This window comes from Polistes dominula, unplaced genomic scaffold, assembly GCF_049000335.1.
Source record: "Polistes dominula isolate Pdom_NZ unplaced genomic scaffold, Pdom_raw_medaka contig_15, whole genome shotgun sequence".
In the NCBI taxonomy this organism is placed as follows: domain Eukaryota; kingdom Metazoa; phylum Arthropoda; class Insecta; order Hymenoptera; family Vespidae; genus Polistes; species Polistes dominula.
This window is the reverse complement of record NW_028300915.1, coordinates 3,506,521-3,524,370: the sequence shown is the minus strand read 5'-3', so window position 1 is coordinate 3,524,370 and position 17,850 is coordinate 3,506,521. Positions and strand designations below refer to the sequence as shown.

At 37.9% G+C, this 17,850-nt stretch overlaps 1 protein-coding gene and 2 long non-coding RNA genes across 11 annotated transcripts in view; 1 reads left to right on the top strand and 2 right to left on the bottom strand.

Annotated features, from left to right (window-relative positions):
• Positions 1-17,850, bottom strand: part of mnb (minibrain) — a 63,706-nt gene that overhangs the window by 25,422 nt on the left and 20,434 nt on the right. The window lies entirely within an intron of this gene.
• LOC149033173 (uncharacterized) lies at positions 180-3,943 on the bottom strand. Its single transcript, XR_016175844.1, has 2 exons — positions 1,775-3,943; positions 180-1,695 (listed from the first exon to the last, which is right to left on the bottom strand). It is a non-coding gene; the product is annotated as an uncharacterized LOC149033173 (long non-coding RNA).
• LOC149033172 (uncharacterized) lies at positions 4,030-13,562 on the top strand. Its single transcript, XR_016175845.1, has 2 exons — positions 4,030-5,711; positions 11,761-13,562. It is a non-coding gene; the product is annotated as an uncharacterized LOC149033172 (long non-coding RNA).

Here is a 17,850-nt window from a genome sequence, read left to right as displayed (position 1 = left end):
AATAGTTGTTGTTGATGTTGTTGTCCAACAGATTCATCTTTAACATTTTTTTTATTATATTTTTAATTTTTTTATCATCATCATTTTGTTTCGCAATATCATCTAATCCATTTATACGTAATGTCTAAAAATAGTAATGCATTAAAACGTACATATCAATTTTTTATTTATTCCAAGAATAATTCTAATTTTCCATGAACCTAATAATATAACGCATCACTGTGTATACGATGATCTTGACTTGAGTACAAAAAAAATATTAAAAAATGAGACATGCGTGGATAGCAGAGATAACGATTAAAGTTGGCTTCTCTGAAAAGCAATTGAAATAATCGTGTCAGGAAACGATATACAAGTTCGAAGAAGTAACGTCATAAAAAAAAAGGAGAAGGGAAGGAAGTGTACCTAGGAGTATTTTTTTTCGAGTTTCTCATATGACCCACGGCACGTAAGTTTTATTAACACTCTCCCCTCTAATTTTCCTTTTTATTGCGTTTCTTCTTATCGGGTTAGAAATTTTTGATAATAAGAGAAAATAAGAAGTGTTAAACGGACGAAAAGAGACGTTTCCTGTCACTCCCTCGAAAATGTGAACAATAATTAAGAAAAATACTTCGATAAATAATATATGGATCATGACGTTTATGAAGAAGAATTACAGGGAGGGGGACAACAACAACGGTGAGCATAGTCGTTAATTTTGACGTTACCCATTCGTCCTCGGTTATGCCCCGCCACTCATATCGAAACATTATCGTTATTTTAACGACCCTGTTATGTGCCTCGAACGAGCAGCTTACGTCGTCCGCTTATCGCTTCGTAAAGCAAAACCCATCTTTTTTCTCTTCCACCTATCTCTTTCTCTTCCATTTCTATATCCACTTTCTTACAACACACCTTCTCCTACTAACATTTAAAATTCTATCCTAAATTTTCAAGCAAAGGGTCGTATATTTCGACAGGGTACTTTTAACGCGCGGAAAGTAGCTTTCACGTGTAATTAAAAAATAAAATGTTTTGTTATGTTCTATCATGAAACGTCACGTCTTAAATGATAGGGGTGGTGGATGATACAATAAAAAAAAAAATGTATCTGTTGATCAAACGAGTCAACTTCTTTTTTAGTAGGTTTAAAAAAAAAGGTATCTTCATTAATTTCTATCCATAAGTTTCATTATAAGAAACGTTGAGTATGTATGCATGGGTTTGATGATAGATGATCAATAATAATCTTTGTTTTCTTATTCATTTCTATCCAACTCTTTTTCTCTTTCTAACAAGGATAAACGCGTAATCGTCGATAAAGGTAGAAGAGAGGGTTAGTGGTAGGAGGAAGTAACAACAAAGCAAGAATCAACTGGTTGTCGCGAACGTCCCTAATTTCCCCAGTGCTCGTCGGCACACTGCTGCTGCTGCCGCTGCCGCCGCCTTCCTTCTTCCTTCCGTCCCCGTCGTCCTTATCTCATCCCTTCCGTTAAATGGTCCATGGAAGTGGCAATTGGTTAATCGCTCGACACGATTTCGTTCGTTCGTATGTGTAATATAAGCTCGTGGTGTGTCCTTGGGCCCAAGTAAATAGTCAATAAGAGAAAAAGAAAAAGAAGAAAAGTCAACGACCCGGTGTGATGCACCAGCAGCACCAGCACCAGCACCAGCACCAGCACCAGCACCAGCACCAGCACCAGCAGCAGTAAACTTTAACGAGAAAATTGTGGGTGGTCGAATAAAATTTGCAGACCATCTACCCACCCACTTCTAACCCCTTCTCCCTCACCTTTTCCTCCACCTTCCAACGGTAGTTTCTCTCTTCGGCTTTTATCCAAAGCTCTTCCCGTTGGCCCAGAAGCCAGTAAAGCTATTCCTCCTCAGTTTCCTCCCCCCATTTAACCACCCCCTTATGCTGGTGTTCCAGGCCGTTCTCCACTCCGACACAATCCACCCCACCTCCTTCTCTACCTCCTCTTCCACAGTCATTTTTACGAGCCACTGCGTATCGGAAAGCGGAGGAGGCGGCAATGGCAGTACGCCGTAGAGCTAGCTCTGTTTGAAATGTAGGCCAGGGTGCGGTTGAATGAAAAAAATATCATTCATTAACACGCTCGAGCAAGGGTTCTCAATCCTACTTTTTACTCTCTCTATCTCTCTCTTTCCTTATCATTTTTTCCTACTCTTTCTCTCTTTTGCTCTTTTTTTCGTGCTGGTCTCACAGGAACGAAATGGCCTAGTGGCATAGAGAACGATGCCGTCTCGTATCCCATTTGCATGTCTGCAAAACGAGGAGAAAAAAAGAGAAAGAAAAATAGAAAGAGAGAGAGTCTGCTGCACGAGAGGGAATCGATTGACTATGCGAAAGACAGAAAAAGAGAGAGAGATAAAGTAAACCCTCGAAAGAACTAAAAAAAAAGTACCCTGGCACCCTTAAACCGCGAACCTCCCAGACTATTGTCACCCCTTATCGAAACGATTATCTCCTCCAATGAGTTACCCAGCACCCACCCTAGGTTGCCTAATCTACTGATTAACCCTCGGACAGGCAGAAATATTTTCACTGTCCGCCAAGCGAACGAACAAATGAACGAATGAACGAACGAACGACGGATCATACATACTTGACCCATTAATCGAACGAGCCTGTTAACGGGCTACGGCTTTCGACCGAGGAAAAATGCTGATCGAGCGACTTCTACGATCTCTTCTTCTCTATATATTCATCCCTCTCTCTCTCTCTCTCTCTCTCTCTCTCTCTCTCTCTCTCTCTTACATACACTTTTTCTGCAGACACGCATACGTACACACACAAACCTAGAAAGAGAAAGAGAGAGAGAGAGACAAGTAGATACGTTCGGGAGAAAATACTTAACTAGTCTTTTAAACGAAACTTTTCCTTTTTTTATTTACGATCTCATTAATTGCAATCATTTTTGTTTATCTCACAACCCTTTTCTTTATTAAATACATTAAATGACACGGATTGAAGAAGATAACACACTGGCTATTGCTGCTACTGCTGTTGCGTTCCAACAAAATTGAGTGCACTGTGACGTTAAGGAAATTATAAGGAATGACTTGGATTAAATTTGAATAAAAAAAAAAAAAAAATGTTTCCCCTTCGTTCTCAAGAATAGAACATTTCTGAATGATCATCGAAAAGAATAAGGGTGAGGCATAGTGAACAAGATTTTCTTGAAATACTTTAAGTTGAAACATCTTCGCGACATTTTTGCAGCTTCGAACGGCTATTAACTCTCCTCCTCGACGACCGATGATGATGGTGTTGGTTATGATGGTGATGGTGATGGTTCGTCGTCGTCTCGGCACGCGCCGAAAGTAAAAGCAAAGTTTCCTCGAACGCGCTACGAGAGTTCGCGCTCTCGCATTTGTTCCTACCAAAGTTTTCCCCAAGTAGAAGGAGAAGGTGAAGGAGGAGGAGGTGGAGGAAAAGGTGGAAGAGAACACAGAGCGTCGTCTCGACTCGGCATTTCAATCGAAGAGAGAAACCTATCGACGTTGGGACGACGATCGATTTTCACCCGCGAAAGAGCATCGTTCGATGTAGCCATCGGCGTCGGTTTCGAAGGATACTCGATAAAGTATGATAGAGATAGAAATAGAGGAAGGGAGATTGTGAGACTGTGTGTATATATCTACGTGTGTAAGAGAGATAAAGACAGAAACAAGAATCACCGACGAGAATTACTCGGTTTCCATCGAGTCGGTCCACCACACACACACACACGTGTATCTATGCGCACACCTGTACTTGTATAATATATATATATATAAATGTATATAATACATGTATAGATCGAACGGCAGACGAGCGTAAAAAATTCAGGATATCGATAGGGACAGGGAGGATTATTCTTTCGGTCGATAGGCGTACGAATGGAATTGGAACGTTTTACGAGCTCGTCGCGGCCATCGAATCGTTATCACCCGTCTCTCTCTCTCTCTTTCTCTCTCTCTCTCTCTCTCTCTCTCGTTACTTTCCTAGAACGATCGAAATTTTCTGCCTGTCAGTTTCGGAGTTCAAATTCTTCTTTCACTATCATTCTACTACTCTACTGATTGTTAATTAAGCATAGGAAGAAACTTACGATCAATCAAAACAAAAATACAAATTTGGTTGCATCGGGTAAAAGAAAATAATGGTTACGTCGTTAGTTAAAAAAAAAGAAAAGAAAAAGTGAGAGAGAAAGTGGAAAAAAAAGAAAAACAAAAGAATAAAAACAAAAAGTGAAAGAGGAAGTAAGACCGATAATGCGATCTTAATTTGAAAGAGTAAATCGTGTAAGAGCAGCGAAGCCATTAATGAGCACGTACGTACAACGAATCCTAACCGCTTGCACCTGGCATCTACGATCGTACGCCGTCTGTCGCAGGCTGCCTCCTCTTCCTTTCTCTCTCTCACTCACTCTCTCATACCTTCTCTCGTTATTAACCCCAAAATTGCGGTCGAGAATCCTGATCGCCGATAGCGCGAGCCTCCTTCGTATGAAGGAAGATGCGACGATAACGATCGTAATTGAGTTTCCGTGAGGCTTGAATTATAACGTTGGTACATTCGAAATATCGCAAAAGAGAAAGAAGGAAAGAGAATGAGAAAATACGAGAAAAAGAGAGAGAGAGAGAGACAGAGAGTCAGGGGGAAAAAAAATTTGCTTGATATTCAAATTCATTCATTCGGTTCTATCACCCGGATCATCTTCATTAAAATTGCATAATCAAATGATTGCAGAAGATTTTATCTTTGTATTTCGAAAGCAAGGTCTATCTAGTTGGTTGGTTGCTTGGTCGGTTATTCGTTCGTAGGATCGAACGCAAGGTGAATTGAGAACCCTCATCGCGAGGTCACGAAAGGCTGACATAGGCCATACGATAGCCAACACGCATTCCGTTTCATTCATGCTTCTTGATCTGCCCCCTCCTCCTCCTCCTCTACCGCCACCTCCCCCAGCACTCTCTTCTCCCCACCCTCTAACGCTGCTCCTAGTGCACCTACTGGCCATCCCCTCCCGCAATACTTCACCACCACCTGGAACCGCCCCCGGGGTACTTGCGGATACGTACACCACAGCAGCGAGCCCTCGTGAAGCTACACGAGCCCCGCATTCCCACCCCTCTCGCGAGACAAATGACTCGAACCACGCGAAGAGATCGAAAGAGATCGCTTTTCTCCTAGTTTCTTCTAACCCCCCCACTCTCTCACTCCCCCAACCCTCTGGTTGTACACAACAAAAGAGAGAAATTCCTTTTGGAATTAGTATGCAACTGAGAAAAGAGACTTTTTAGGATCTTCCCCGGGGTGAGAATAGCAGCTAGTAGTATATGTATATACTTTGCCACTTAGGCAGATATGTATATATATATACTTCTTTTATTTCTTCTTTTCTTTTACTTCCATTTTCTTCCCTTCTCATCGATAAGCTAGGCATTACACACAGCTGAAGCTTGCACTCTCGTCGACGATGACGAGTCGTTTTTCGTCGTACCGCAAAGTACACGGAAGGTGTAGGCATACGAAACCGCAAAAACCACAGGATCCGTCGTTGTTAAGCAGTCCTCGCGTGTTCCACGGTGTAACACCGTCGATTTGTGCGTCTCGCGTGCCTCTTTTCCGACTAATTTCTCGATCCTATCTCGTCGACGAGCTGCTGTTGGCTGCTGTTATTTCTTCCTCTTAACGTACTCCGGGACGAAGAGAGGAGCAAGTATGTATTATATACATGTATACATATGTATACTTAACTTACTTACTTACTTACTTCGTTCACTTACTCACTTACTTACTCTCGCGTGTAAGAAAGAAAATACATTAGGGAGGAATAAGGAAGTACGTGATAAAATAGAATAAAAAATCACCAAGGTGCCAAGGTAGGTATCCAATTAGACGTTGAAATCAGCAGAAAAAGGGTATGAAGTCTTGGGTGCGAATAAGATCGTCGATTTATTATTTCTACTACGGGATACTTGGTGACGTTGGGAACACCCGGTACACTCGACACGTAATACGTGTCACTGTTCATAATAGCCGTGTGCTTCTCTCATTCCCTCTCCCTCCTCCTTCTTTTTCCTTCTCTTTATCATTCTATCTATCTATCTATCCATCTCTTTCTCTCTGTCTGTCTCTATGGCTAACTTCTCTCGCTGGGTCTCCTATTATATCAACCTACATCCGGAAATGCCAAAGCTTCCCACGACGCGGGAACGTAGTTCGCGAGAACCCGTGTACTACACGACGTGTGCCAATGATAAACGTTTCTTTGATGGTGGCTAGCTGCTGGAGGACAGGAGGAGTGTGTCCTTTGCCGATCGATCGTCAAAACGGCAACATGAAAGATAGATAGAACGAATGAGAGAGAGTGAGAGAGAGAGAGAGAGAGAGAGAGAGAGAGAAGAGAAAGACTAGCACTCTCGTTAGCCGCCTTTTTAGCCTAATTACTTTGAAGCGAAGACGATGACCTCTCTCTCCTCTCCTCTCTTCTCTCTCTCTTTTTATCTCTTCTCGTCGAAAACGATCGAAGATAATACAAAGTAGAACACGATGATCGACTTGGCTGCTTCGAAAGAAAATGTTTCTTTCTAACACACATAAATATATACATTCATACGTACACATATGTATGTATGCATGTGTGTGTATGTATACTTACTTACTTACATAGTCGAGCTGCGAAATTTCAAAGAATTCCGATCATTTGCCGTCTCCAGAACCGTTTCGTTATGCCGACTTGCAGACGCCTGTGCGATGAAGACGGAAAAAGAGATCCAATGCGACGTATACAAAGAGCAAGAGAACAAGAGAGAGAGAGAGAGAGAGAGAGAGAGAAAGAGAGAGAGAGATCGAGAAAGACTCTTCGCAATCAGAAATTTCCGTATGTGTCGGGCTGGTAGGACGTGCATCGTTGCAGGCTGAAGGGTGACGAGGAGGGGGTGTGGGAGAGACAGAGGCGAAGAAGGATGTAAGGAGGAAAAGAGGAAAGGAGGACGTCGAGAGGACGACGACGACGAAGCAACGACGCGTTGTATAAACCTACGTACACAACAGACGGAGTGTGACTTGAATATAAGATGATCGTTTTCTCTCGTTGACTCTGTCTATCTGACTGTCTGACTGACTGTCTGTCTGACTGTATTTTTCTGTCACACATGTGCACACACACACACACACACGTATACTCCTTTTTTCGTACATCTTCTTTTCTAAAACCTTTACATGGCTAACTTCCTCCCAACGTTTCTTTCTCACCGAACTTTGTGGTGTTATATATATACACTCTCCCTCTTTATCTTTCTCTTATTTTTTTTTCTTTTTTATTTTTCATAGGATCGAAATGTTTCTAATATTTTGAATCGAAAGGATATTGTCAGGACATGTGATTAATTTGTTTAATAATTAGTGTTTGTTTTCTTTTTATCTTTTGATAATACAACGAAAAAGAATAGGAAAAAAAGGATGGAAAAATTCTGTCGAAGTTTTTTCTTCCAATATAGACCTACTTTCTTCCTATTTAATGATGATTGCAAATATGTAATATGTAGATGTTGGCTAAAGCAATAATACCATTGGCATCAAAGAAAGAAATGAGTAATGGCGCCCTCGCCCTATTCGCGAATCGATCGACGGTGAAACACGCTAGCGATTATCGTGTTTCAACCTTTATACTTATATTATTTCAAAGAAGAAGAAGAAGAAGAACAATCTATTTCTTATTTCTTCAGATACCAACTAACCACCAACCAACCAAGCAAGCAACCAGTCAACCTACCTACCTACCAACCTACCTACTTACATTTTTTCATTAGACTTTTATTTTCACGAACGACATAATCCAACGGTTTCGAAATTCCGCCTTCCGAAGTCGCGGTTACATATTCCTTCTTTTCCCCCACCCCCTCCCAGCTCCATCACCCTCTCTCACACCGCGTAATTACAGAGAGTCGTAAGCAAAGAGATTAATCGCGTGCGAAGAGGAAGGACGGGGAGGAGGAGGAGGAAGAGGAAAAAAAAGTGTAGGTACGTTCAAACAACGAATAGGCGTATACGTCCTTGCAGATACCAATCTTCAAAAACGAATCGTCGAAATATCGAAAGGATCGTGAATCTATATTAAGTAAAAAAAAAAAACAAAAAAATACAACGAATATGATAAATATAATGATAAAATATAAATGTAAAATGAATATATACAAATATACACACACTCAACTTTTTATTTAAATTGTAAATACGTTCATTAAAGTATTCTGTAAAAAAGGAAAAAACAAACTTAAGTATACTTGTTAGCACATGTATATAATATTTTTTTTGTATATTCCTTACTCTTCATCAACGAAATTAGAATTAAAAAGTTTCACGACAATTTAAGCATTGATATTATTATCCCAATAAATTTTTTGTCTTCTTCTAAAAAAAAAAAAAAAAAAAAAAGAGAAAAATTAATAATAATAATATTCACGAAGCAATAGTTTATTAATAGGATACGCATAAATACGGTAAGAGTTCCGCCGTTTGAACTCGTACGATTATCTCCTAATTAACGAGGAACGAATGAAATCCCACGCATATTATATATACATCATACGTATCCCCCCTCCTCTCACCCTCTTACCACCCACCCCCACCACAACCACCTCTCTCGGCAAAATTCGCGTTACTTCGATAGCTTTAACATTCTCGTAATGACATAACGAATATAGAAGTAATAATAGCCGGCTATCGATTTCATATTAACCGTAACTATGTACTTATTACACGGTTTCACAATTTCATTTAATCACGCGAAAATGACACGTTCTCGTTTGACGAAGCGACGACATATTTACGCGCATGCGTGTACGTGAGCGCGCGCACGCAACCAACCAGGTAAAGCAAGCAAAGCAAGCAAGGACGCTTTGAACAGAAGGACGAACGAGAAGATCCTTCAACTTTTTCCCTATCGTTTCTTTTTCTTTTTATTCTTCTTTACCCATAGTTGAGAAAGGCAAAAATTCGTAATCAAATCAGTAACCGAACAATATGTTGAAAATGAAGTTATTAGGAATATCGTTCAAAGTTTACCTACAATTACGATGAAATAAAATAAATAAATTGAGACAGAGATAAACAGGTAGGAAAACAAAAATAAAAAGAAACGAAAAAAAGGTGAGGGATGGAATGGGAACAAGAAAAGAGATAGTATTGGTTCGATAAATCGAGGAAAAAGAAAGAAATAAAGTTGAAAAAGATACGTGTACGGAATTCCGCAACGAAACATCGTTGTTACTCCTTTATGCACTGACCTCGCGCAATCACGCGGCTATTGCGATGCGCATTGTTTCGCGCACTGCTTTCCATGATCGAACCTGTTTCGACCTAAGAGAGAAAGAGAGAGGTTAAATGATCATTCGTTCGATTTATAATCGATGATGATTGGTTACACTATCTGCAAGAGAGTGGAGGTGGTAACACGCAACATTACTTTTGTTTCCCCCCCCCCTCGCTTTCTACGATAAGAAAATAATGAATACATTATATGAAATATGATTTAATTATGAAGGTCGTTTTTTTTTCATTTTTTAATGGGAATAATGTCTCGATAGCTCGAGAAAAGTTTAGCATGAGATTTCTCTTCTCGACGCTTTGTCTCTGTTCACCGGTCTGTCTCTAATCGTCCCATTTTACGGTGCAACGGATACTACAGGAAAAAAAGCTTTACTTTCTTGCACAAGTATCAACGGCTTATGCCGGCCAGTTAGACGCCGCCGTCTAGGAACACCTGACCGTTATTCCAAACTAACTCTATACGTCCTGATGCATACATACATACACACATACGTATGTGTATTTAAATATATATATTTATATGAGTGTAGGTACGTAAGTACGTACGTGCATTTATGTATGCAACCGAGAGAGCAAGTATGCATGCATGCATACAAACATATATACATACATACACGCATACCTATGTATATACATCATACACATATAAACGCACACGCGGCTTCGTTAAATAATGAAACTCGCTTCCGACTTCGCGGAGAGATAAAAGCACGGGCGAGGGCGGCGCGCACCAGTTGCATCCCGAGATTTATAAGAGATTCTGCGAGTATCTGCGTCTACGGGGATAGAATAAGAGAGAAAGATAGACAGAGAAAAAGAAAGAGTGAGAGAGAAAAGGAACAAAAAAGGGAAGAAAAAGAGATAATTCCTTATCCGCGTCAGAGACGATTCGAAACTCGACTTTGTGTAATCGTTTCGTCGAAATAGAAGATGTATATGTACATATATATATATATATATATATATTCGTAGATTCACGAAAAACGGTATGCCTCGCGAAAAATATAGGAAGAAACGAGCGATAAACGCGTGGTAAACACGGATCGCGGCGTTTGCGTTCGCCTTGACCCAGAAAACTCTGTAAAACTGGGTACACCAACGAAGATCTAAGTCTCTTTCTCGGCTCGCCATTCCGATTGCACGTTTTATTACCACGAATACGACGGGAACTAGCCAACATTTTCGAATAAACCTTCTTTTCCTTTCCTTTCCTTTCCTTTCCTTTCCTTTCCTTTCCTTTCCTTTCCTTTCCTTTCCTTTCCTTTCTTTTTCTTTTTATTTGATACATGAAATGGGTCCATTTCAATGAAGACTTTTGTCCTTAACTCTCACGAAAAATAGGCTCTCATCATCACATGGTTTCTAAATTTTTTTATAGTTTTCGTAAAAAATAATTCACGATGTTATTAATAAAATGATGATTATTATTAAACTGATATGATGTTCTATATTGATTTATTATCAATTATTTATTAATTTCAATCGTTTTTATCTTTATCATAGTATATGTTGCAATTTTATTCCAAGGGCATAATAATAAATCTTTCTCTTTCTCTCCTACACAATCTCTCGTGATTTCTTTCATCCTATACCTTCTCTCTTTCCTTTCCTTTCCTTCTCTTCTCTTCTTCTCTTCCCTCTCCCACCCAGTAGAAAATCGTTCCCACCTTCGGTACGATAAAATCGGGACGCGCATCCCGCTTTCACATACGAACTACTAACAGAACACACCGTTGACTACGTTTAATCCTCCTTTGTGTCCTCGAAATTTTTTTTGTATATTCAAACGAAATTAATTGGACTCTTCTTACCTATCCTTTCTAATTTTTCTTTTCTTTTCTTTTCATTTTTTTTAGATCATTGATATTCTGTCAAATTTGATAAATATGACAACGTATAATTATACTCAAGCTTTTTTCTTTCTTTCTCTACTTTTGTGCCTATTAATTACAAAATGATTAGATCATTCTTTTGAGTTAATGAAATAAAAATAATTCAACGGCATTTTTAGTTAGAAAATACTCATCCTTCTTCCTATTACAACCTACGATCTACATTAACTTTGATATATTAGGTTGTCCGGAAAAATTCGTACCGATTTTGACGGAAGATTGAAATGCAACGCATTGAAGTTTTTTTTTTTTTTTGGTATATATTTATTAAATTATATATAAGTGCTATTCAGTTCCACAACTTTTCTCCATCTTTAAGGATAACATCAAAATTTCATCCTTCCAAAACTTCTCAGATTTTTTTAGCAAAAGAACTTTATGCTACCTACCGAAAATTGGCACGAACTTTCCGGACAACTTAATAGAATTTAATTTTTATTTTTTCTTTCGCAAATTGATGAAATAAAAAAGGAATAGATTCATCGAAACATTATCATAGAAAATTAGAAGAAAAAAAACTTATAATTGTACATATATTCGTAGATATTCGAGAAGACACGAGTAGAAGGAGTAGGAGACAAAAAAAAAAAGAAAGAAAATGAAGAAGAAGAAGGAAAAGGAAGGAAGAGAGCAAACGGGACGCGCGTCAGGAGGTATCCTGTAGGAGGAGGACGACGACGACAACGACGACGACGACGCCGGAGGAAGCCAAGAGAGCAAGAGAAAGAGAAAGACAGACCGAGAGAGAGAGAGAGAGAGAAAGAGAGAGTGAGTGGGTTCTACGGGGAATAGTATGGTGTAGCGAAGGCGAGAGAAGAGAGGACGAGAGGGGGAACTTGAACGATGGGGAGAGCGAACGAGCGAGTGAGCGAATAACCGAGAGAGAGAGAGAGAGAGAGAAAGAGAGAGGAGACAGAAGTAGAAGAGGAGCAAGCAAGGGGAGCCGGCATAGCAACAGAAAGAACGCTTCGAAACGAACAGCCGTGCGCTTCTGCTACTGCTGCTGCTGTTGCTGTTGCTGCTGGTGCTGATGCTGACTACAGAGCCGATCTGCTCTGCACGGTGTACATGGTGAGAGTGAGAGTGAGAGAGAAAGAGAGAGAAGGACAGAGACGAAGATTGAGAGAGAAAGAGAGAGAGAGAGAGAGAAGAGCCGCGTATTGATCGTGTCGCACGGGGGTGGAGCAACCGCCGTCCGACTGGCTGGTCTGCCTTCCATGCGAACCCAAGCTGTAGAATGAGCGAGAGAGAAAGAGAAAGAGAAAGAGAAAGACGAGATGAAGGTAAAAGGGAGGAGTAGTAGCCCTTCGAGAAAAGGGTTTCTGCTTGCATCTCGACACCCTGGACCAGAAAGCGCCGACGATCACCGAGAAGGTACGCCACCTTTGTACAGGTGGCTCTCTCTCTTTCTTTCTTTCTTTCTTTCTTTCTTTCTTTCTTTCTTTCTTTCTTTCTTTCTTTCTTTTTCATACTCTTTCTCTTTCTCTTTTTCTCTTCAATTTGTATTATTTTGTTCGTTTGTTTTGGTTTTGTTCTCCGTTTCGTTCAGTTTCGTTTAATCTTGTAATACTCTCTCTCTCTCCACACACATACACACCCTCACCCTTGTGTCTCTAGTTTAAAAGACGATTTTGTTTGTTTGTTTGTTTTTTATGAGAGAGTTATAAAGATTTTTGGAATAGATCTTTCTCATTTTTTTTTTTTTTTTTTTTAACGATCGATGAATGGTCGTTGAATGGTTGAAGGACCTAAGGGAGGAAGGGGGATGGATTGGGATTAGAAAAAGACTAGACGAAGAAGGATGAGATGACGATGATAGACGGTGATGCGATTCTAAAAGAGAAAGAAAGAGAAAAGAAGGAGAAGGAGTAGGTGAGGGGTTGGGGTAAGGGGGTGTTAGTGAAAGGACTCGAAGAAAAGAAGATCCTTAAGACCGTAGGAGTGGCGCTTCGAGGATCCACAGCTTCTAATTTTCCTCTTCTTTTCGAGCGACTTCCGCGCGGCACTTCGACTAGGAAAGAGAACGACGATTCTTTTCGATGGACGCGCGGGATTCGAGGATCTTTCGTTTGAAAGAGTCTCTCTCTTTCTCTCTCTCTCTCTCTCTCTCTCTCTTACTTTTTTTTACCTTTAAAGGTGGAAGAGAGGAAAAAAAAGAGGTCCCGACGCCGGTGGACGAATGGTCCACCACTGTTTGCAAAATCGCACTCTCGACCGGCATCGAACTCGTTTCTCGTTTCCTTCCCTCCACCTTTGCCTTTTTTTTTCTTTTTCTTCTTCTACTTGTTTTTACTGTTTTTCTTCTTCTTTTTCTGTCTTTTTTTTTTTTTTTTTTTTTTTTTTTTAATGCAAGAAACCTGCAAGTCCCGTTTCTGTTATCTCAACCTTTATTTCAATCTCGATTCGACATTTTTTTCTTTTTTCTTTCTTCCTGTCTTTAACCCTTTGCACTCGAAGTTTTTTTTTTATTTCATTCATATTATCAGCAACTCAATTTTGATAGAAATATCATTCATATTCACATGTTATAAGTAAATGATATATGAATATTAACATTAAACTACCACAACAGTCATTTTGACTTGATTTGGTATCAAAAATATATTCATAGCAAATATTCTTCTTCATTATTGTACTTATTGTTATTATTATAATTATTATAATATAGTTTTTAAATTTTTAAAATCTTAGAATATGGAGTTTCTTTTGTAAAATGATAATAAAAAAATGTCAATAAATATAAAAATATTCTACTTTTACATCTTTAATGACTTTTTAATAAATCATTTAATAATCTTTTTAATCTTTAAGTTTTTTATAATCTTTTATAAAAAAAATATAATAATTTTATTAATATAAAATATAAAATTATAAATATAAAATAAATTTATAATTTAATTTAATAATCTCTAATAATCTTTTAATGAATAATTTAAAAGATCAGTCATTTCAAATGTCGGTAGTTCTAGTGTTGTTAAAAGTAAAGTCATAATTGTAATGTTGTAGACTAAATTAGATTTACAATAATTTTTGTATATTTTATTTTTATTTTTTTTCTTCATTGTCACTATAGATAAAACCCTCAAGTGCAAATGGTTAATTATAATATACAAGGACTACCCGCTTTTTTGTTTCTTTTAACTTTGCCACGAACAATCTTTTACCATGATCGAAACTATCAGTTCGTATTTATCATTTTACATGACATTTTTATCTCTTCTTTCTAAAAGAGGAAATATCAAATAAAATTAAATAAATAAATAAATAATTAAATGCATAAATAGAATAATTTAAAAAAAAAGCAAGATATATCATATATAAAACGATTATGTCAACGAAAATCATACTCGTTCCACGAAAATTATACTAATTATGTTAATTAAAATTTACTTTTCTTGATCATTTTTTTGGTAATTTCATTTAATAATTACTTCCATCAACTTTACACCTGCCTCGTCTTCTTAATCTTATCGTTTCTACATCGTAATGTTAGTTAATTGATAATGAAACGCAAATGCAGTTTGGTAGAGGGATGTAGGAAAGGGAGGAGGGGGGAAAGAAGGGGGGTGGGAATGAAATCTCTCTTACACCGTAACGAAATTTCGTTACGGTATTATACGGTTTTACGGCACGCGCAAAATGAAAGGAGGGGGAGGGGGGCGCCAATTCGCACCTATACGGTAGTGGACAACCGCGAAATGAATTCGGCAGGTGATGACGATGAGGAAAAAAGACTTTGATGTATGGCTGAAAAAGAAGGAGGTGAATAAGAAGAAAGAGGGTTAAAGGGAGGAGGTGTGTGTTCTACATAAATGAAGGCTTCTGTTAAAAATCGAATTTCGTTGCAGCTGCCGTTTTCCGATCAAGGAGCAGATTTTTTAGAGTGGAAAAGAAGGAAGAAAAAGTATAGAGAAGAAAAGAATAAAAGAAAGAAAAGACAGAATCGAGATTTTCGAGAGATCTTACGGAATAAACGTTAAAGGGTGAACTCTGCCTCTTGGTCTTGACCTCTTTCTATGAACTCTCTTTCTTTTTTTCTTTTTATTTCTCTCTTACTCGTTGCAAGCATCGAGAGAAAACAGGTAATGCAATGGTACCCAAAAAACGAAAAAAAAAACTAGGACTGTTTATACGTAATCTCGTTAAGGAACTATATTCGCGTGACATAATTACTCCAGTAAAATAATTGTCCCGATAGCCGCACGAACGATGCATCCTAATTAGAGGGTATTACGTAACGATAAAAGGTAAAAAGAGAGAGAAAAAAACAGAGAAAGAGAGAGAGAGAGAGAGAGAGAGAAATCGAAAGATTTCGATTGCATTTGAATTCTATTCCATAAACGTACTATAACTTTTCTTATTTAAATGTCTCATGTGTGGTTAGAACAAATTACGTGTTTTACAATACTTTTTTTCAACTTCCGATAAAAAAAGCAACATTTATTTTACTATTTTATTAATTATAAACATATTGTAAATGTTATTATAATGATTACAGTATTTATTTATTTTCAATCAAAAGTTGATCTTCTATTTTAATTTAAACGTTACAAACTTCCATAAACGTACCATAACTCTGTTTTCTTATTTTTTAAATGTCTCATGGTTAGAACAAATTACGTGTTTTACAAATTTTTTCAAGAGTCGATCAAAAATAGCAATATTTATTTGACTATTTTATTAATCATAAACATATTGTAAATATTATTATAATTATTACCAATTTGATTTGTTTCAAATCAAAAGTTGATCTTCTATTTTAATTTATGAACATACAAATATATACTTTTACGTGTTACTTCCAAGAGAAAGGATTTAAAAAAAAAAAAAGAACAGAAAGATGAATAAATGTTGATAAAAAGAAAAATAGAGAAAAAGAGAGGAAGGAAAAGACTTCAGTCATATGGAACGTTCGTAGCAACACACCCACACACAACGAATTGCCAGCAACGTCTCCCAATTAGTTGAGATAATCGAGGTCCCATTGTATTTCGGGTGGTTCTCTCTTTCCCCATCTTTCTCTCACGCCTCCACCCTACCTTCCTCCACCTATCCACCAAAACATTCTGCTATCCGATTAAACGGGTACGTCAAATCTTGAATAATTTAGCCGATCCCAAGCACGAATCCCTGCATCGGAGTCGAGCAGACAGGCGACACGAGCTCTAAACCAATGAGAAGTACGAAAGAACGAAAGAGATGATAATAAAGAGAGAAAGAGAGAGAATGTGTATGTGTATATATGTGTATGTATGTGTGTGAATCTCTCGTCGTGTCAGTGAGCTTGCAACGGGAGCGACATAATTTGAAAATTGGAGAGGTCAGTGTCGGAAATCGGAGAGGAGGGTTCGTGGATAGCGAAGAAGACGGATAAAGAGATAGGAAAACAAGAGAGAAGAGAGGAGAGAGGAGAATTTCGACGCGTACTTCGTCCAAGAGAGAAACGACACACACACACACACACACACACACATTTATATATATATATAGAAAGAGAGAGCAACGGCTTCCACGTGGGAGATGCGTCGTGGCTCTATTTGCATGTCAATAAACACCTTCCAACGCGCATCCTCGAATGATTAACGCATTAATAAACAACCCTTAATAATAACATAACTACCCCTTATAATAATATAATATTAATAATAAACCCCCATTAATAAATGGCCCTTTTTTATTTTTACTAATTTGTCGAAAAAATGTTTGAATTTATTCGTGTCGATTAAAAAAATGTTTTTTTTTTTTAATTATTATGTTTCACGTGGATACAAAATTATTATTAATAATTATAGTAATATGAATATATCTAACCGATAAGAAGACTATTTTAGAAACATTCAATGACGACAACGAAGATGATAATGATCATCAATTTATTATCGTTGTAAATGGATTCACAAGACGAGATAGAAATGTGTGTGTTTTTCCTCTTACTAGTAAAAAATAAAAAAAATAAAAAAAAAAGAAACAAGAAGTGTATGCCACGCAGTTATTGCTTATTCGATAATCATGCCCCATTATTATACTTGTTTCTCCGGCAATTTTGTTCGTATTTTCAACTGGCCAATAAATGGCCGGCTGCGTGAGCGAAAAGTTTCAAAGCACGATGAAGTAAATACGATGAACGGATCATCGAGTAAATGCTATATAGTTATTTTTTTATAATCATTACCATTATCATTATTATCATCATCTATTATTACCGAGAAATAAAAGAATAAAGACAAGAGTGTGAAATAGAGAGAGAGAGAGAGAGAGAGAGAGAGAGAGAGAGAGAGAGAGAAAAAGAGAGAGAGAGATAATCATAGTACTCATTTTAACAGTTGCATAAATTAACGAACGACACCAATAGCTTGAACAAAATAAAATAAAATAAAAAATAAAACGTTTTCACCTTTTTCTAATATTTCTCCTAGAAGTTTCATTCGTCATTTATTTTTTTCTTCTTCTTCTCTTTCATTATCCCCCTTCACCCTTTTACGCCTCCTCTATCCCCAGCTCTAAAAGTTTGACAAGAATCGAAAAGGGCCAAAAAGCGTCCCGTTAGAAGGTGAATCGAATTCTGAGTTGACTCTTAAAATCATTCGTTTAATAATCCCCCTCAAAGCGACGAGAGCCCTACTACAAACTGTA